Here is a 12,307-nt window from a genome sequence, read left to right as displayed (position 1 = left end):
ATCTATAGAGAGTTTTATCTAAAAGTTGATCAATTTGTATCCAAAACAATGAAAAGGTAATGATTTCCAAAGAAATTTTGGTATTTTTTCAATGTAACAGTTAAAGTGAAAACAAAAGCATAGGTTCCGGCGAGGTTCGAACTCGCGACTTTCTGCGTGTTAAGCAGATGTGATAACAACTACACCACAGAACCGTTGCCGATCTATAGAGAGTTTTATCTAAAGCTTGATCAATTTGTATCCAAAACAATGAAAAGGTAATGATTTCCAAAGAAATTTTGGTATTTTTTAAATGTACCAGTTAAAGTGAAGACAAAAGCATAGGTTCCGGCGAGGTTCGAACTCGCGACTTTCTGCGTGTTAAGCAGATGTGATAACCACTACACCACAGAACCGTTGCCGATCTATAGAGAGTTTTGTCTAAAACTTGATGAATTTGTATCCAAAACAATGAAAAGGTAATGATTTCCAAAGAAATTTTGGTATTTTTTCAATGTACCAGTTAAGATGAAGACAAAAGCATAGGTTCCGGCGAGGTTCGAACTCGCGACTTTCTGCGTGTTAAGCAGATGTGATAACCACTACACCACAGAACCGTTGCCGATCTATAGAAAGTTTTATCTAAAAGTTGATGAATTTGTATCCAAAACAATGAAAAGGTAATGATTTCCAAAGAAATTTTGGTATTTTTTAAATGTACCAGTTAAAGTGAAGACAAAAGCATAGGTTCCGGCGAGGTTCGAACTCGCGACTTTCTGCGTGTTAAGCAGATGTGATAACCACTACACCACAGAACCGTTGCCGATCTATAGAGAGTTTTATCTAAAAGTTGATGAATTTGTATCCAAAACAATGAAAAGGTAATGATTTCCAAAGAAATTTTGGTATTTTGTCAATGTACCAGTTAAAGTGAAAACAATAGCATAGGTTCCGGCGAGGTTCGAACTCGCGACTTTCTGCGTGTTAAGCAGATGTGATAACCACTACACCACAGAACCGTTGCCGATCTATAGAGAGTTTTATCTAAAGCTTGATGAATTTGTATCCAAAACAATGAAAAGGTAATGATTTCCAAATAAATTTTGGTATTTTGTCAATGTACCAGTTAAAGTGAAGACAAAAGCATAGGTTCCGGCGAGGTTCGAACTCGCGACTTTCTGCGTGTTAAGCAGATGTGATAACCACTACACCACAGAACCGTTGCCGATCTATAGAGAGTTTTATCTAAAAGTTGATGAATTTGTATCCAAAACAATGAAAAGGTAATGATTTCCAAAGAAATTTTGGTATTTTGTCAATGTACCAGTTAAAGTGAAGACAAAAGCATAGGTTCCGGCGAGGTTCGAACTCGCGACTTTCTGCGTGTTAAGCAGATATGATAACCACTACACCACAGAACCGTTGCCAATCTATAGAGAGTTTTAACTTAAAGTTGATCAATTTGTATCCAAAACAATGAAAAGGTCATGATTTCCAAAGAAATTTTGGTATTTTGTCAATGTACCAGTTAAAGTGAAGACAAAAGCATAGGTTCCGGCGAGGTTCGAACTCGCGACTTTCTGCGTGTTAAGCAGATGTGATAACCACTACACCACAGAACCGTTGCTGATCTAAAGAGAGTTTTATCTAAAAGTTGATGACTTTGTATCCAAAACAATGAAAAGGTAATGATTTCCAAAGAAATTTTGGTATTTTTTAAATGTACCAGTTAAGATGAAGACAAAAGCATAGGTTCCGGCGAGGTGTAACTCGCGACTTTCTGCGTGTTAAGCAGATGTGATAACCACTACACCACAGAACCGTTGCCGATCTAAAGAAAGTTTTATCTAAAAGTTGATCAATTTGTATCCAAAACAATGAAAAGGTAATGATTTCCAAAGAAATTTTGGTATTTTTTAAATGTACCAGTTAAAGTGAAGACAAAAGCATAGGTTCCGGCGAGGTTCGAACTCGCGAATTTCTGCGTGTTAAGCAGATGTGATAACCACTACACCACAGAACCGTTGCCGATGTATAGAGAGTTTTATCTAAAAGTTGATGAATTTGTATCCAAAACAATGAAAAGGTAATGATTTCCAAAGAAATTTTGGTATTTTGTCAATGTACCAGTTAAAGTGAAGACAAAAGCATAGGTTCCGGCGAGGTTCGAACTCGCGACTTTCTGCGTGTTAAGCAGATGTGATAACCACTACACCACAGAACCGTTGCCGATCTATAGAGAGTTTTATCTAAAAGTTGATGAATTTGTATCCAAAACAATGAAAAGGTAATTATTTCCAAAGAAATTTTGGTATTTTGTCAATGTACCAGTTAAAGTGAAGACAAAAGCATAGGTTCCGGCGAGGTTCGAACTCGCGACTTTCTGCGTGTTAAGCAGATGTGATAACCACTACACCACAGAACCGTTGCCAATCTATAGAGAGTTTTAACTTAAAGTTGATCAATTTGTATCCAAAACAATGAAAAGGTCATGATTTCCAAAGAAATTTTGGTATTTTGTCAATGTACCAGTTAAAGTGAAGACAAAAGCATAGGTTCCGGCGAGGTTCGAACTCGCGACTTTCTGCGTGTTAAGCAGATGTGATAACCACTACACCACAGAACCGTTGCTGATCTAAAGAGAGTTTTATCTAAAAGTTGATGACTTTGTATCCAAAACAATGAAAAGGTAATGATTTCCAAAGAAATTTTGGTATTTTGTCAATGTACCAGTTAAAGTGAAGACAAAAGCATGGGTTCCGGCGAGGTTCGAACTCGCGACTTTCTGCGTGTAAAGCAGATGTGATAACCACTACACCACAGAACCGTTGCCGATCTACAGAGAGTTTTATCTTAAAGTTGATGAATTTGTATCCAAAACAATGAAAAGGTAATGATTTCCAAAGAAATTTTGGTATTTTGTCAATGTACCTGTTAAAGTGAAGACAAAAGCATAGGTTCCGGCGAGGTTCGAACTCGCGACTTTCTGCGTGTTAAGCAGATGTGATAACCACTACACCACAGAACCGTTGCTGATCTAAAGAGAGTTTTATCTAAAAGTTGATGAATTTGTATCCAAAACAATGAAAAGGTAATGATTTCCAAAGAAATTTTGGTATTTTATCAATGTACCAGTTAAAGTGAAAACAAAAGCATAGGTTCCGGCGAGGTTCGAACTCGCGACTTTCTGCGTGTTAAGCAGATGTGATAACCACTACAGCACAGAACCGTTGCCGATCTATAGAGAGTTTTATCTAAAAGTTGATCAATTTGTATCCAAAATAATGAAAAGGTAATTATTTCCAAAGAAATTTTGGTATTTTGTCAATGTACCAGTTAAAGTGAAGACAAAAGCATAGGTTCCGTTGAGGTTCGAACTCGTTACTTTCTGCGTGTTAAGCAGATGTGATAACCACTACACCACAGAACCGTTGCCGATCTATAGAGAGTTTTATCTAAAAGTTGATCAATTTGTATCCAAAACAATGAAAAGGTAATGATTTCCAAAGAAATTTTGGTATTTTTTCAATGTAACAGTTAAAGTGAAAACAAAAGCATAGGTTCCGGCGAGGTTCGAACTCGCGACTTTCTGCGTGTTAAGCAGATGTGATAACAACTACACCACAGAACCGTTGCCGATCTATAGAGAGTTTTATCTAAAGCTTGATCAATTTGTATCCAAAACAATGAAAAGGTAATGATTTCCAAAGAAATTTTTGTATTTTGTCAATGTACCAGTTAAAGTGAAAACAAAAGCATAGGTTCCGGCGAGGTTCGAACGCGCGACTTTCTGCGTGTTAAGCAGATGTGATAACCACTACACCACAGAACCGTTGCCGATCTATAGAGAGTTTTATCTAAAGGTTGATGAATTTGTATACAAAACAATGAAAAGGTAATGATTTCCAAAGAAATTTTGGTATTTTGTCAATGTACCAGTTAAGATGAAGGCAAAAGCATAGGTTCCGGCGAGGTTCGAACTCGCGACTTTCTGCGTGTTAAGCAGATGTGATAATCACTACACCACAGAACCGTTGCCGATCTATAGAGAGTTTTATCTAAAAGTTGATCAATTTGTATCCAAAACAATGAAAAGGTAATGATTTCCAAATAAATTTTAGTATTTTGTCAATGTACCAGTTAAAGTGAAAACAAAAGCATAGGTTCCGGCGAGGTTCGAACTCGCGACTGTCTGCGTGTTAAGCAGATGTGATAACCACTACACCACAGAACCGTTGCCGATCTATAGAGAGTTTTATCTTAAAGTTGATGAATTTGTATCCAAAACAATGAAAAGGTAATGATTTCCAAAGAAATTTTGGTATTTTGTCAATGTACCAGTTAAAGTGAAGACAAAAGCATAGGTTCCGTTGAGGTTCGAACTCGTTACTTTCTGCGTGTTAAGCAGATGTGATAACCACTACACCACAGAACCGTTGCCGATCTATAGAGAGTTTTATCTAAAAGTTGATCAATTTGTATCCAAAACAATGAAAAGGTAATGATTTCCAAAGAAATTTTGGTATTTTTTCAATGTAACAGTTAAAGTGAAAACAAAAGCATAGGTTCCGGCGAGGTTCGAACTCGCGACTTTCTGCGTGTTAAGCAGATGTGATAACAACTACACCACAGAACCGTTGCCGATCTATAGAGAGTTTTATCTAAAGCTTGATCAATTTGTATCCAAAACAATGAAAAGGTAATGATTTCCAAAGAAATTTTTGTATTTTGTCAATGTACCAGTTAAAGTGAAAACAAAAGCATAGGTTCCGGCGAGGTTCGAACGCGCGACTTTCTGCGTGTTAAGCAGATGTGATAACCACTACACCACAGAACCGTTGCCGATCTATAGAGAGTTTTATCTAAAGGTTGATGAATTTGTATACAAAACAATGAAAAGGTAATGATTTCCAAAGAAATTTTGGTATTTTGTCAATGTACCAGTTAAGATGAAGGCAAAAGCATAGGTTCCGGCGAGGTTCGAACTCGCGACTTTCTGCGTGTTAAGCAGATGTGATAATCACTACACCACAGAACCGTTGCCGATCTATAGAGAGTTTTATCTAAAAGTTGATCAATTTGTATCCAAAACAATGAAAAGGTAATGATTTCCAAATAAATTTTAGTATTTTGTCAATGTACCAGTTAAAGTGAAAACAAAAGCATAGGTTCCGGCGAGGTTCGAACTCGCGACTGTCTGCGTGTTAAGCAGATGTGATAACCACTACACCACAGAACCGTTGCCGATCTATAGAGAGTTTTATCTTAAAGTTGATGAATTTGTATCCAAAACAATGAAAAGGTAATGATTTCCAAAGAAATTTTGGTATTTTGTCAATGTACCAGTTAAAGTGAAGACAAAAGTATAGGTTCCGGCCAGGTTCGAACTCGCGACTTTCTGCGTGTTAAGCAGATGTGATAACCACTACACTACAGAACCGTTGCCGATCTATAGAGAGTTGTATATAAAGGTTGATGAATTTTTATCCAAAACAATGAAAAGGTAATGATTTCCAAAGAAATTTTGGTATTTTGTCAATGTACCAGTTAAAGTGAAGACAAAAGTATAGGTTCCGGCGAGGTTCGAACTCGCGACTTTCTGCGTGTTAAGCAGATGTGATAACCACTACACCACAGAACCGTTGCTGATCTAAAGAGAGTTTTATCTAAAAGTTGATGAATTTGTATCCAAAACAATGAAAAGGTAATGATTTCCAAAGAAATTTTGGTATTTTGTCAATGTACCAGTTAAAGTGAAAACAAAAGCATAGGTTCCGGCGAGGTTCGAACTCGCGACTTTCTGCGTGTAAAGCAGATGTGATAACCACTACACCACAGAACCGTTGCCGATCTACAGAGAGTTTTATCTTAAAGTTGATGAATTTGTATCCAAAACAATGAAAAGGTAATGATTTCCAAAGAAATTTTGGTATTTTGTCAATGTACCTGTTAAAGTGAAGACAAAAGCATAGGTTCCGGCGAGGTTCGAACTCGCGACTTTCTGCGTGTTAAGCAGATGTGATAACCACTACACCACAGAACCGTTGCCGATCTATAGAGAGTTTTATCTAAAAGTTGATCAATTTGTATCCAAAACAATGAAAAGGTAATGATTTCCAAATAAATTTTGGTATTTTGTCAATGTACCAGTTAAAGTGAAGACAAAAGCATAGGTTCCGGCGAGGTTCGAACTCGCGACTTTCTGCGTGTAAAGCAGATGTGATAACAACTACACGACAAAACCGTTGCCGATCTATAGAGAGTTTTATCTAAAAGTTGATGAATTTGTATCCAAAACAATGAAAAGGTAATGATTTCCAAAGAAATTTTGGTATTTTGTCAATGTACCAGTTAAGGTGGAGACAAAAGCATAGGTTCCGGCGAGGTTCGAACTCGCGACTGTCTACGTGTTAAGCAGATGTGATAACCACTACACCACAGAACCGCTGCCGATCTATAGAGAGTTTTATCTTAAAGTGGATGAATTTGTATCCAAAACAATGAAAAGGTAATGATTTCCCAGGAAATTTTGGTATTTTGTCAATGTACCAGTTAAAGTGAAGACAAAATCTTAGGTTCCGGCGAGGTTCGAACTCGCGACTTTCTGCGTGTTAAGCAGATGTGATAACCGCTACACCACAGAACCGTTGCTGATCTAAAGAGAGTTTTATCACAACTAGATGAATTTGTATCCAAAAAAATGAAAAGGTAATGATTTCCAAAGAAATTTTGGTATTTTGTCAATGTACCAGTTAAAGTGAAGACAAAAGCATAGGTTCCGGCGAGGTTCGAACTGCCGACTTTCTGCGTGTTAAGCAGACGTGATAACCACTACACCACAGAACCGTTGCCGATCTATAGACAGTTTTATCTAAAAGTTGATGAATTTGTATCCAAAACAATGAAAAGGTAATTATTTCCAAAGAAATTTTGGTATTTTGTCAATGTACCAGTTAAAGTGAAGACAAAAAGCATAGGTTCCGGCGAGGTTCGAACTCGCGACTTTCTGCGTGTAAAGCAGATGTGATAACCACTACACCACAGAACCGTTGCCTATCCATAGAGAGTTTTATCTAAAAGTTGATCAATTTGTATCCAAAACAATGAACAGGGAATGATTTCCAAAGAAATTTTGGTATTTTGTCAATGTACCAGTTAAGGTGAAGACAAAAGCATAGGTTCCGGCGAGGTTCGATCTCGCGACTTTCTGCGTGTTAAGCAGATGTGATAACCACTACACCACAGAACCGTTGCTGATCTAAAGAGAGTTTTATCTAAAAGTCGATTAATTTGTATCCAAAACAATGAAAGGGTAATGATTTCCAAAGAAATTTTGGTATTTTGTCAATGTACCAGTTAAAGTGAAGACAAAAGTATAGGTTCCGGCGAGGTTCGAACTCGCGACTTTCTCCGTGTAAAGCAGATGTGATAACAACTACACCACAGAACCGTTGCCTATCTATAGAGAGTTTTATCTAAAAGTTGATGAATTTGTATCCAAAACAATGAAAAGGTAATGATTTCCAAAGAAATTTTGGTATTTTGTCAATGTACCAGTTAAGGTGAAGACAAAAGCATAGGTTCCGGCGAGGTTCGAACTCGCGACTTTCTGCGTGTTAAGCAGATGTGATAACCACTACACCACAGAACCGTTGCTGATCTAAAGAGAGATTTATCTAAAACTTGATGAATTTGTATCCAAAACAATGAAAAAGTAATGATTTCCCAAGAAATTTTGGTATTTTTTCAATGTACCAGTTAAAGTGAAGACAAAAGCATAGGTTCCGGGTAGGTTCGAACTCGCGACTTTCTGCGTGTTAAGAAGATGTGATAACCACTACACCACAGAACCGTTGCCGATCTATAGAGAGTTTTATCTAAAAGTTGTTTAATTTGTATCCAAAACAATGAAAAGGTAATGATTTCCAAAGAAATTTTGGTATTTTGTCAATGTACCAGTTAAAGTGAAGACAAAAGCATAGGTTCCGGCGAGGTTCGAACTCGTGACTTTCTGCGTGTAAAGCAGATGTGATAACCACTACACCACAGAACCGTTGCCGATCTATAGAGAGTTTTATCTAAAAGTTGTTTAATTTGTATCCAAAACAATGAAAAGGTAATGATTTCCAAAGAAATTTTGGTATTTTGTCAATGTACCAGTTAAAGTGAAGACAAAAGCATAGGTTCCGGCGAGGTTCGAACTCGCGACTTTCTGCGTGTAAAGCAGATGTGATAACCACTACAACACAGAACCGTCGCCGATCTAAAGAGAGTTTTATCTAAAAGTTGATGAATTTGTATCCAAAACAATGAAAAGGTAATGATTTCCAAAGAAATTTTGGTATTTTTTCAATGTAACAGTTAAGATGAAGACAAAAGCACAGGTTCCGGCGAGGTTCGAACTCGCGACTTTCTGCGTGTTAAGCAGATGTGATAACCACTACACCACAGAACCGGTGCCGATCTATAGAGAGTTTTATCTAAAAGTTGATTAATTTGTATCCAAAACAATTAAAAAGTAATGATTTCCAAAGAAATTTTGGTATTTTATCAATGTAACAGTTAAGATTAAGACAAAAGCACAGGTTCCGGCGAGGTTCGAACTCGCGACTTTCTGCGTGTTAAGCAGATGTGATAACCACTACACCACAGAACCGGTGCCGATCTATAGAGAGTTTTATCTTAACGTGGATTAATTTGTATCCAAAACAATTAAAAAGTAATGATTTCCAAAGAAATTTTGGTATTTTATCAATGTAACAGTTAAGATGAAGACAAAAGCACAGGTTCCGGCGAGGTTCGAACTCGCGACTTTCTGCGTGTTAAGCAGATGTGATAACCACTACACCACAGAACCGGTGCCGATCTATAGAGAGTTTTATCTAAAAGTCGATTAATTTGTATCCAAAACAATTAAAAAGTAATGATTTCCAAAGAAATTTTGGTATTTTATCAATGTAACAGTTAAGATGAAGACAAAAGTATAGGTTCCGGCGAGGTTCGACCTCGCAACTGTCTGCGTGTTAAGCAGATGTGATAACCACTACACCACAGAACCGTTGCCGATCTATAGAGAGTTATATCTAAAAGTGGATTAATTTGTATCCAAAACAATGAAAAGGTACTGATTTCCAAAGAAATTTTGGTATTTTATCAATGTAACAGTTAAGATGAAGACAAAAGCACAGGTTCCGGCGAGGTTCGAACTCGCGACTTTCTGCGTGTTAAGCAGATGTGATAACCACTACACCACAGCACCGTTGCCGATCTATAGAGAGTTTTATCTAAAAGTGGATTAATTTGTATCCAAAACAATGAAAAGGTACTGATTTCCAAAGAAATTTTGGTATTTTATCAATGTAACAGTTAAGATGAAGACAAAAGCACAGGTTCCGGCAAGGTTCGAACTCGCGACTTTCTGCGTGTTAAGCAGATGTGATAACCACTACACCACAGAACCGTTGCCGATCTATAGAGAGTTTTATCTAAAAGTTGATTAATTTGTATCCAAAACAATGAAAAGGTACTGATTTCCAAAGAAATTTTGGTATTTTATCAATGTAACAGTTAAGATGAAGACAAAAGCACAGGTTGCGGCGAGGTTCGAACTCGCGACTTTCTGCGTGTTAAGCAGATGTGATAACCACTACACCACAGAACCGTTGCTGATCTATAGAGAGTTTTATCTAAAAGTTGATGAATTTGTATCCAAAACAATGAAAAGGTAATGATTTCCAAAGAAATTTTGTTATTTTTTCAGTGTACCAGTTAAGGTGAAGACAAAAGCATAGGTTCCGGCGAGGTTCGAACTCGCGACTTTCTGCGTGTTAAGCAGATGTGATAACCATTACACCACAGAACCGTTGCCGATCTATAGAGAGTTTTATCTAAAAGTTGATGAATTTGTATCCAAAACAATTAAAAGGTAATGATTTCCAAAGAAATTTTGGTATTTTTTCAATGTAACAGTTAAGATGAAGACAAAAGCATAGGTTCCGGCAAGGTTCGAACTCGCGACATTCTGCGTGTTAAGCAGATGTGATAACCACTACACCACAGAACCGTTGCCGATCTATAGAGAGTTTTATCTAAAAATGGATGAAAATGTATCCAAAACAATGAAAAGGTACTGATTTCCAAAGAAATTTTGGTATTTTTTCAATGTAACAGTTAAGATGAAGACAAAAGCATAAGTTCGGGCGAGGTTCGAACTCGCGACTTTCTGCGTGTTAAGCAGATGTGATAACCACTACACCACAGAACCGTTGCCGATCTATAGAGAGTTTTATCTAATTGTGGATTAATTTGTATCCAAAACAATGAAAAGGTAATGATTTCCAAAGAAATTTTGGTATTTTTTCAATGTAACAGTTAAGATGAAGACAAAAGCATAGGTTCCGGCGAGGTTCGAACTCGCGACTTTCTGCGTGTTAAGCAGATGTGATAACCACTACACCACAGAACCGTTGCCGATCTATAGAGAGTTTTATCTAATTGTGGATTAATTTGTATCCACAACAATTAAAAAGTAATGATTTCCAAAGAAAATTTGGTATTTTTTCAATGTAACAGTTAAGATGAAAACAGAAACATAGGTTCCGGCGAGGGTCGAACTCGCAACTTTCTGCGTGTTAAGCCGATGTGATAACCACTACACCACAGAACCGTTGCCGCTCTATAGAGTGTTTTATCTAAAAGTGGATTAATTTGTATCCAAAACAATGAAAAGGTACTGATTTCCAAAGAAATTTTGGTATTTTTTCAATGTACCAGTTAAGATGAAGACAAAAGCATAGGTTCCGGCGAGGTTCGAACTCGCGACTTTCTGCGTGTTAAGCAGATGTGATAACCACTACACCACAGAACCGTTGCCGATCTATAGAGAGTTTTATCTAAAAGTGGATTAATTTGTATCCAAAACAATGAAAAGGTAATGATTTCCAAAGAAATTTTGGTATTTTGTCAATGTACCAGTTAAAGTGAAGACAAAAGAATAGGTTCCAGCGAGGTTCGAACTCGCGACTTTCTGCGTGTTAAGCAGATGTGATAACCACTACACCACAGAACCGTTGCCGATCTATAGAGAGTTTTATCTAACAGTTGATGAATTTGTATCCAAAACAATGAAAACGTAATGATTTCCAAAAAAATTTTGTTATTTTTTCAGTGTACCAGTTTAGGTGAAGACAAAAGCATAGGTTCCGGCAAGGTTCGAACTCGCGACTTTCTGCGTGTAAAGCAGATGTGATAACCACTACACCACAGAACCGTTGCCGATCTATAGAGAGTTTTATCTAAAAGTTGATGAATTTGTATCCAAAACAATGAAAAGGTAATGATTTCCAAAGAAATTTTGTTATTTTTTCAGTGTACCAGTTAAGGTGAAGACAAAAGTATAGGTTCCGGCGAGGTTCGAACTCGCGACTTTCTACGTGTTAAGCAGGTGTGATAACCACTACACCACAGAACCGTTGCCGATCTAAAGAGAGTTTTATCTAAAAGTTGATGAATTTGTATCCAAAACAATGAAAAGGTAATGATTTCCAAAGAAATTTTGTTATTTTTTCAGTGTACCAGTTAAGGTGAAGACAAAAGCATAGGTTCCGGCGAGGTTCGAACTCGCGACTTTCTGCGTGTTTAGCAGATGTGATAACCACTACACCACAGAACCGTTGCCGATCTATAGAGAGTTTTATCTAAAAGTGGATCAATTTGTATCCAAAACAATTAAAAGGTAATGATTACCAAATAAATTTTGGTATTTTGTCAATGTACTAGTTAAGGTGAAGACAAAAGCATAGGTTCCGGCGAGGTTCGAACTCGCGACTTTCTGCGTGTTAAGCAGATGTGATAACCACTACACCACAGAACCGTTGCCGATATATAGAGAGTTGTATCTAAAAGTTGATCAATTTGTATCCAAAACAATGAAAAGGTACTGATTTCCAAAGAAATTTTGGTATTTTGTCAATGTACCAGTTAAAGTGAAGACAAAAGCATAGGTTCCGACGAGGTTCGAACTCGCAACTTTCTGCGTGTTAAGCAGATTTGATAACCACTACACCACAGAACCGTTGCCGATCTATAGAGAGTTTTATCTAAAAGTTGAAGAATTTGTATCCAAAACAATGAAAAGGTAATGATTTCCAAAGAAATTTTGTTTTTTTTTCAATGTTCCAGTACAGATGAAGACAAAAGCATAGGTTCCGGCGAGGTTCGAACTCGCGACTTTCTGCGTGTTAAGCAGATGTGATAACCACTACACCACAGAACCGTTGCCGATCTATAGAGAGTTTTATCTAAAAGTTGATTAATTTGTATCCAAAAC

The 12,307-nt window shown here is 37.1% G+C and overlaps 54 non-coding genes across 54 annotated transcripts; all 54 read right to left on the bottom strand.

Moving 5' to 3' along the window:
- Positions 1-121: 121 nt before the first annotated feature.
- On the bottom strand, positions 122-194 carry Trnav-aac (transfer RNA valine (anticodon AAC)). The gene has a single exon. It is a non-coding gene; the product is annotated as a tRNA-Val (tRNA).
- A 128-nt stretch (positions 195-322) lies between these two features.
- Trnav-aac (transfer RNA valine (anticodon AAC)) lies at positions 323-395 on the bottom strand. The gene has a single exon. It is a non-coding gene; the product is annotated as a tRNA-Val (tRNA).
- A 128-nt stretch (positions 396-523) lies between these two features.
- On the bottom strand, positions 524-596 carry Trnav-aac (transfer RNA valine (anticodon AAC)). The gene has a single exon. It is a non-coding gene; the product is annotated as a tRNA-Val (tRNA).
- A 128-nt stretch (positions 597-724) lies between these two features.
- Positions 725-797, bottom strand: Trnav-aac (transfer RNA valine (anticodon AAC)). Its single transcript has one exon. It is a non-coding gene; the product is annotated as a tRNA-Val (tRNA).
- A 128-nt stretch (positions 798-925) lies between these two features.
- On the bottom strand, positions 926-998 carry Trnav-aac (transfer RNA valine (anticodon AAC)). The gene has a single exon. It is a non-coding gene; the product is annotated as a tRNA-Val (tRNA).
- Positions 999-1,126: 128 nt separating this feature from the next.
- On the bottom strand, positions 1,127-1,199 carry Trnav-aac (transfer RNA valine (anticodon AAC)). The gene has a single exon. It is a non-coding gene; the product is annotated as a tRNA-Val (tRNA).
- Positions 1,200-1,327: 128 nt separating this feature from the next.
- Positions 1,328-1,400, bottom strand: Trnav-aac (transfer RNA valine (anticodon AAC)). Its single transcript has one exon. It is a non-coding gene; the product is annotated as a tRNA-Val (tRNA).
- A 128-nt stretch (positions 1,401-1,528) lies between these two features.
- On the bottom strand, positions 1,529-1,601 carry Trnav-aac (transfer RNA valine (anticodon AAC)). The gene has a single exon. It is a non-coding gene; the product is annotated as a tRNA-Val (tRNA).
- Positions 1,602-1,929: 328 nt separating this feature from the next.
- Positions 1,930-2,002, bottom strand: Trnav-aac (transfer RNA valine (anticodon AAC)). Its single transcript has one exon. It is a non-coding gene; the product is annotated as a tRNA-Val (tRNA).
- Positions 2,003-2,130: 128 nt separating this feature from the next.
- On the bottom strand, positions 2,131-2,203 carry Trnav-aac (transfer RNA valine (anticodon AAC)). Its single transcript has one exon. It is a non-coding gene; the product is annotated as a tRNA-Val (tRNA).
- A 128-nt stretch (positions 2,204-2,331) lies between these two features.
- Trnav-aac (transfer RNA valine (anticodon AAC)) lies at positions 2,332-2,404 on the bottom strand. The gene has a single exon. It is a non-coding gene; the product is annotated as a tRNA-Val (tRNA).
- A 128-nt stretch (positions 2,405-2,532) lies between these two features.
- Trnav-aac (transfer RNA valine (anticodon AAC)) lies at positions 2,533-2,605 on the bottom strand. Its single transcript has one exon. It is a non-coding gene; the product is annotated as a tRNA-Val (tRNA).
- Positions 2,606-2,733: 128 nt separating this feature from the next.
- Trnav-uac (transfer RNA valine (anticodon UAC)) lies at positions 2,734-2,806 on the bottom strand. Its single transcript has one exon. It is a non-coding gene; the product is annotated as a tRNA-Val (tRNA).
- A 128-nt stretch (positions 2,807-2,934) lies between these two features.
- Trnav-aac (transfer RNA valine (anticodon AAC)) lies at positions 2,935-3,007 on the bottom strand. The gene has a single exon. It is a non-coding gene; the product is annotated as a tRNA-Val (tRNA).
- A 128-nt stretch (positions 3,008-3,135) lies between these two features.
- On the bottom strand, positions 3,136-3,208 carry Trnav-aac (transfer RNA valine (anticodon AAC)). The gene has a single exon. It is a non-coding gene; the product is annotated as a tRNA-Val (tRNA).
- A 329-nt stretch (positions 3,209-3,537) lies between these two features.
- Positions 3,538-3,610, bottom strand: Trnav-aac (transfer RNA valine (anticodon AAC)). The gene has a single exon. It is a non-coding gene; the product is annotated as a tRNA-Val (tRNA).
- A 128-nt stretch (positions 3,611-3,738) lies between these two features.
- Positions 3,739-3,811, bottom strand: Trnav-aac (transfer RNA valine (anticodon AAC)). The gene has a single exon. It is a non-coding gene; the product is annotated as a tRNA-Val (tRNA).
- Positions 3,812-3,939: 128 nt separating this feature from the next.
- Positions 3,940-4,012, bottom strand: Trnav-aac (transfer RNA valine (anticodon AAC)). Its single transcript has one exon. It is a non-coding gene; the product is annotated as a tRNA-Val (tRNA).
- Positions 4,013-4,140: 128 nt separating this feature from the next.
- On the bottom strand, positions 4,141-4,213 carry Trnav-aac (transfer RNA valine (anticodon AAC)). The gene has a single exon. It is a non-coding gene; the product is annotated as a tRNA-Val (tRNA).
- Positions 4,214-4,542: 329 nt separating this feature from the next.
- Trnav-aac (transfer RNA valine (anticodon AAC)) lies at positions 4,543-4,615 on the bottom strand. The gene has a single exon. It is a non-coding gene; the product is annotated as a tRNA-Val (tRNA).
- Positions 4,616-4,743: 128 nt separating this feature from the next.
- On the bottom strand, positions 4,744-4,816 carry Trnav-aac (transfer RNA valine (anticodon AAC)). Its single transcript has one exon. It is a non-coding gene; the product is annotated as a tRNA-Val (tRNA).
- Positions 4,817-4,944: 128 nt separating this feature from the next.
- On the bottom strand, positions 4,945-5,017 carry Trnav-aac (transfer RNA valine (anticodon AAC)). Its single transcript has one exon. It is a non-coding gene; the product is annotated as a tRNA-Val (tRNA).
- Positions 5,018-5,145: 128 nt separating this feature from the next.
- Positions 5,146-5,218, bottom strand: Trnav-aac (transfer RNA valine (anticodon AAC)). Its single transcript has one exon. It is a non-coding gene; the product is annotated as a tRNA-Val (tRNA).
- A 128-nt stretch (positions 5,219-5,346) lies between these two features.
- Trnav-aac (transfer RNA valine (anticodon AAC)) lies at positions 5,347-5,419 on the bottom strand. The gene has a single exon. It is a non-coding gene; the product is annotated as a tRNA-Val (tRNA).
- Positions 5,420-5,547: 128 nt separating this feature from the next.
- On the bottom strand, positions 5,548-5,620 carry Trnav-aac (transfer RNA valine (anticodon AAC)). Its single transcript has one exon. It is a non-coding gene; the product is annotated as a tRNA-Val (tRNA).
- A 128-nt stretch (positions 5,621-5,748) lies between these two features.
- Trnav-uac (transfer RNA valine (anticodon UAC)) lies at positions 5,749-5,821 on the bottom strand. The gene has a single exon. It is a non-coding gene; the product is annotated as a tRNA-Val (tRNA).
- Positions 5,822-5,949: 128 nt separating this feature from the next.
- On the bottom strand, positions 5,950-6,022 carry Trnav-aac (transfer RNA valine (anticodon AAC)). Its single transcript has one exon. It is a non-coding gene; the product is annotated as a tRNA-Val (tRNA).
- A 329-nt stretch (positions 6,023-6,351) lies between these two features.
- Trnav-aac (transfer RNA valine (anticodon AAC)) lies at positions 6,352-6,424 on the bottom strand. Its single transcript has one exon. It is a non-coding gene; the product is annotated as a tRNA-Val (tRNA).
- A 128-nt stretch (positions 6,425-6,552) lies between these two features.
- Trnav-aac (transfer RNA valine (anticodon AAC)) lies at positions 6,553-6,625 on the bottom strand. Its single transcript has one exon. It is a non-coding gene; the product is annotated as a tRNA-Val (tRNA).
- Positions 6,626-6,954: 329 nt separating this feature from the next.
- Positions 6,955-7,027, bottom strand: Trnav-uac (transfer RNA valine (anticodon UAC)). Its single transcript has one exon. It is a non-coding gene; the product is annotated as a tRNA-Val (tRNA).
- Positions 7,028-7,155: 128 nt separating this feature from the next.
- Trnav-aac (transfer RNA valine (anticodon AAC)) lies at positions 7,156-7,228 on the bottom strand. The gene has a single exon. It is a non-coding gene; the product is annotated as a tRNA-Val (tRNA).
- A 329-nt stretch (positions 7,229-7,557) lies between these two features.
- Positions 7,558-7,630, bottom strand: Trnav-aac (transfer RNA valine (anticodon AAC)). Its single transcript has one exon. It is a non-coding gene; the product is annotated as a tRNA-Val (tRNA).
- Positions 7,631-7,959: 329 nt separating this feature from the next.
- On the bottom strand, positions 7,960-8,032 carry Trnav-uac (transfer RNA valine (anticodon UAC)). Its single transcript has one exon. It is a non-coding gene; the product is annotated as a tRNA-Val (tRNA).
- A 128-nt stretch (positions 8,033-8,160) lies between these two features.
- On the bottom strand, positions 8,161-8,233 carry Trnav-uac (transfer RNA valine (anticodon UAC)). The gene has a single exon. It is a non-coding gene; the product is annotated as a tRNA-Val (tRNA).
- Positions 8,234-8,361: 128 nt separating this feature from the next.
- On the bottom strand, positions 8,362-8,434 carry Trnav-aac (transfer RNA valine (anticodon AAC)). Its single transcript has one exon. It is a non-coding gene; the product is annotated as a tRNA-Val (tRNA).
- Positions 8,435-8,562: 128 nt separating this feature from the next.
- On the bottom strand, positions 8,563-8,635 carry Trnav-aac (transfer RNA valine (anticodon AAC)). Its single transcript has one exon. It is a non-coding gene; the product is annotated as a tRNA-Val (tRNA).
- Positions 8,636-8,763: 128 nt separating this feature from the next.
- On the bottom strand, positions 8,764-8,836 carry Trnav-aac (transfer RNA valine (anticodon AAC)). The gene has a single exon. It is a non-coding gene; the product is annotated as a tRNA-Val (tRNA).
- Positions 8,837-8,964: 128 nt separating this feature from the next.
- Trnav-aac (transfer RNA valine (anticodon AAC)) lies at positions 8,965-9,037 on the bottom strand. Its single transcript has one exon. It is a non-coding gene; the product is annotated as a tRNA-Val (tRNA).
- Positions 9,038-9,165: 128 nt separating this feature from the next.
- On the bottom strand, positions 9,166-9,238 carry Trnav-aac (transfer RNA valine (anticodon AAC)). Its single transcript has one exon. It is a non-coding gene; the product is annotated as a tRNA-Val (tRNA).
- A 128-nt stretch (positions 9,239-9,366) lies between these two features.
- Positions 9,367-9,439, bottom strand: Trnav-aac (transfer RNA valine (anticodon AAC)). Its single transcript has one exon. It is a non-coding gene; the product is annotated as a tRNA-Val (tRNA).
- Positions 9,440-9,567: 128 nt separating this feature from the next.
- Positions 9,568-9,640, bottom strand: Trnav-aac (transfer RNA valine (anticodon AAC)). The gene has a single exon. It is a non-coding gene; the product is annotated as a tRNA-Val (tRNA).
- A 128-nt stretch (positions 9,641-9,768) lies between these two features.
- On the bottom strand, positions 9,769-9,841 carry Trnav-aac (transfer RNA valine (anticodon AAC)). Its single transcript has one exon. It is a non-coding gene; the product is annotated as a tRNA-Val (tRNA).
- A 128-nt stretch (positions 9,842-9,969) lies between these two features.
- Trnav-aac (transfer RNA valine (anticodon AAC)) lies at positions 9,970-10,042 on the bottom strand. Its single transcript has one exon. It is a non-coding gene; the product is annotated as a tRNA-Val (tRNA).
- Positions 10,043-10,170: 128 nt separating this feature from the next.
- On the bottom strand, positions 10,171-10,243 carry Trnav-aac (transfer RNA valine (anticodon AAC)). The gene has a single exon. It is a non-coding gene; the product is annotated as a tRNA-Val (tRNA).
- Positions 10,244-10,371: 128 nt separating this feature from the next.
- Positions 10,372-10,444, bottom strand: Trnav-aac (transfer RNA valine (anticodon AAC)). The gene has a single exon. It is a non-coding gene; the product is annotated as a tRNA-Val (tRNA).
- Positions 10,445-10,572: 128 nt separating this feature from the next.
- Trnav-aac (transfer RNA valine (anticodon AAC)) lies at positions 10,573-10,645 on the bottom strand. The gene has a single exon. It is a non-coding gene; the product is annotated as a tRNA-Val (tRNA).
- A 128-nt stretch (positions 10,646-10,773) lies between these two features.
- On the bottom strand, positions 10,774-10,846 carry Trnav-aac (transfer RNA valine (anticodon AAC)). Its single transcript has one exon. It is a non-coding gene; the product is annotated as a tRNA-Val (tRNA).
- Positions 10,847-10,974: 128 nt separating this feature from the next.
- Trnav-aac (transfer RNA valine (anticodon AAC)) lies at positions 10,975-11,047 on the bottom strand. Its single transcript has one exon. It is a non-coding gene; the product is annotated as a tRNA-Val (tRNA).
- Positions 11,048-11,175: 128 nt separating this feature from the next.
- Trnav-uac (transfer RNA valine (anticodon UAC)) lies at positions 11,176-11,248 on the bottom strand. Its single transcript has one exon. It is a non-coding gene; the product is annotated as a tRNA-Val (tRNA).
- Positions 11,249-11,376: 128 nt separating this feature from the next.
- Trnav-aac (transfer RNA valine (anticodon AAC)) lies at positions 11,377-11,449 on the bottom strand. Its single transcript has one exon. It is a non-coding gene; the product is annotated as a tRNA-Val (tRNA).
- Positions 11,450-11,577: 128 nt separating this feature from the next.
- On the bottom strand, positions 11,578-11,650 carry Trnav-aac (transfer RNA valine (anticodon AAC)). Its single transcript has one exon. It is a non-coding gene; the product is annotated as a tRNA-Val (tRNA).
- Positions 11,651-11,778: 128 nt separating this feature from the next.
- Trnav-aac (transfer RNA valine (anticodon AAC)) lies at positions 11,779-11,851 on the bottom strand. Its single transcript has one exon. It is a non-coding gene; the product is annotated as a tRNA-Val (tRNA).
- A 128-nt stretch (positions 11,852-11,979) lies between these two features.
- Positions 11,980-12,052, bottom strand: Trnav-aac (transfer RNA valine (anticodon AAC)). Its single transcript has one exon. It is a non-coding gene; the product is annotated as a tRNA-Val (tRNA).
- A 128-nt stretch (positions 12,053-12,180) lies between these two features.
- Trnav-aac (transfer RNA valine (anticodon AAC)) lies at positions 12,181-12,253 on the bottom strand. Its single transcript has one exon. It is a non-coding gene; the product is annotated as a tRNA-Val (tRNA).
- Between the last annotated feature and the right edge of the window lie 54 nt (positions 12,254-12,307).

Source organism: Euprymna scolopes, chromosome 46 (assembly GCF_053919585.1).
Source record: "Euprymna scolopes isolate OS-2025 chromosome 46, ASM5391958v1, whole genome shotgun sequence".
Classification (NCBI taxonomy): domain Eukaryota; kingdom Metazoa; phylum Mollusca; class Cephalopoda; order Sepiida; family Sepiolidae; genus Euprymna; species Euprymna scolopes.
Note: the sequence above shows the minus strand (reverse complement) of the source record. Positions and strands in the feature narration are given on the sequence as shown.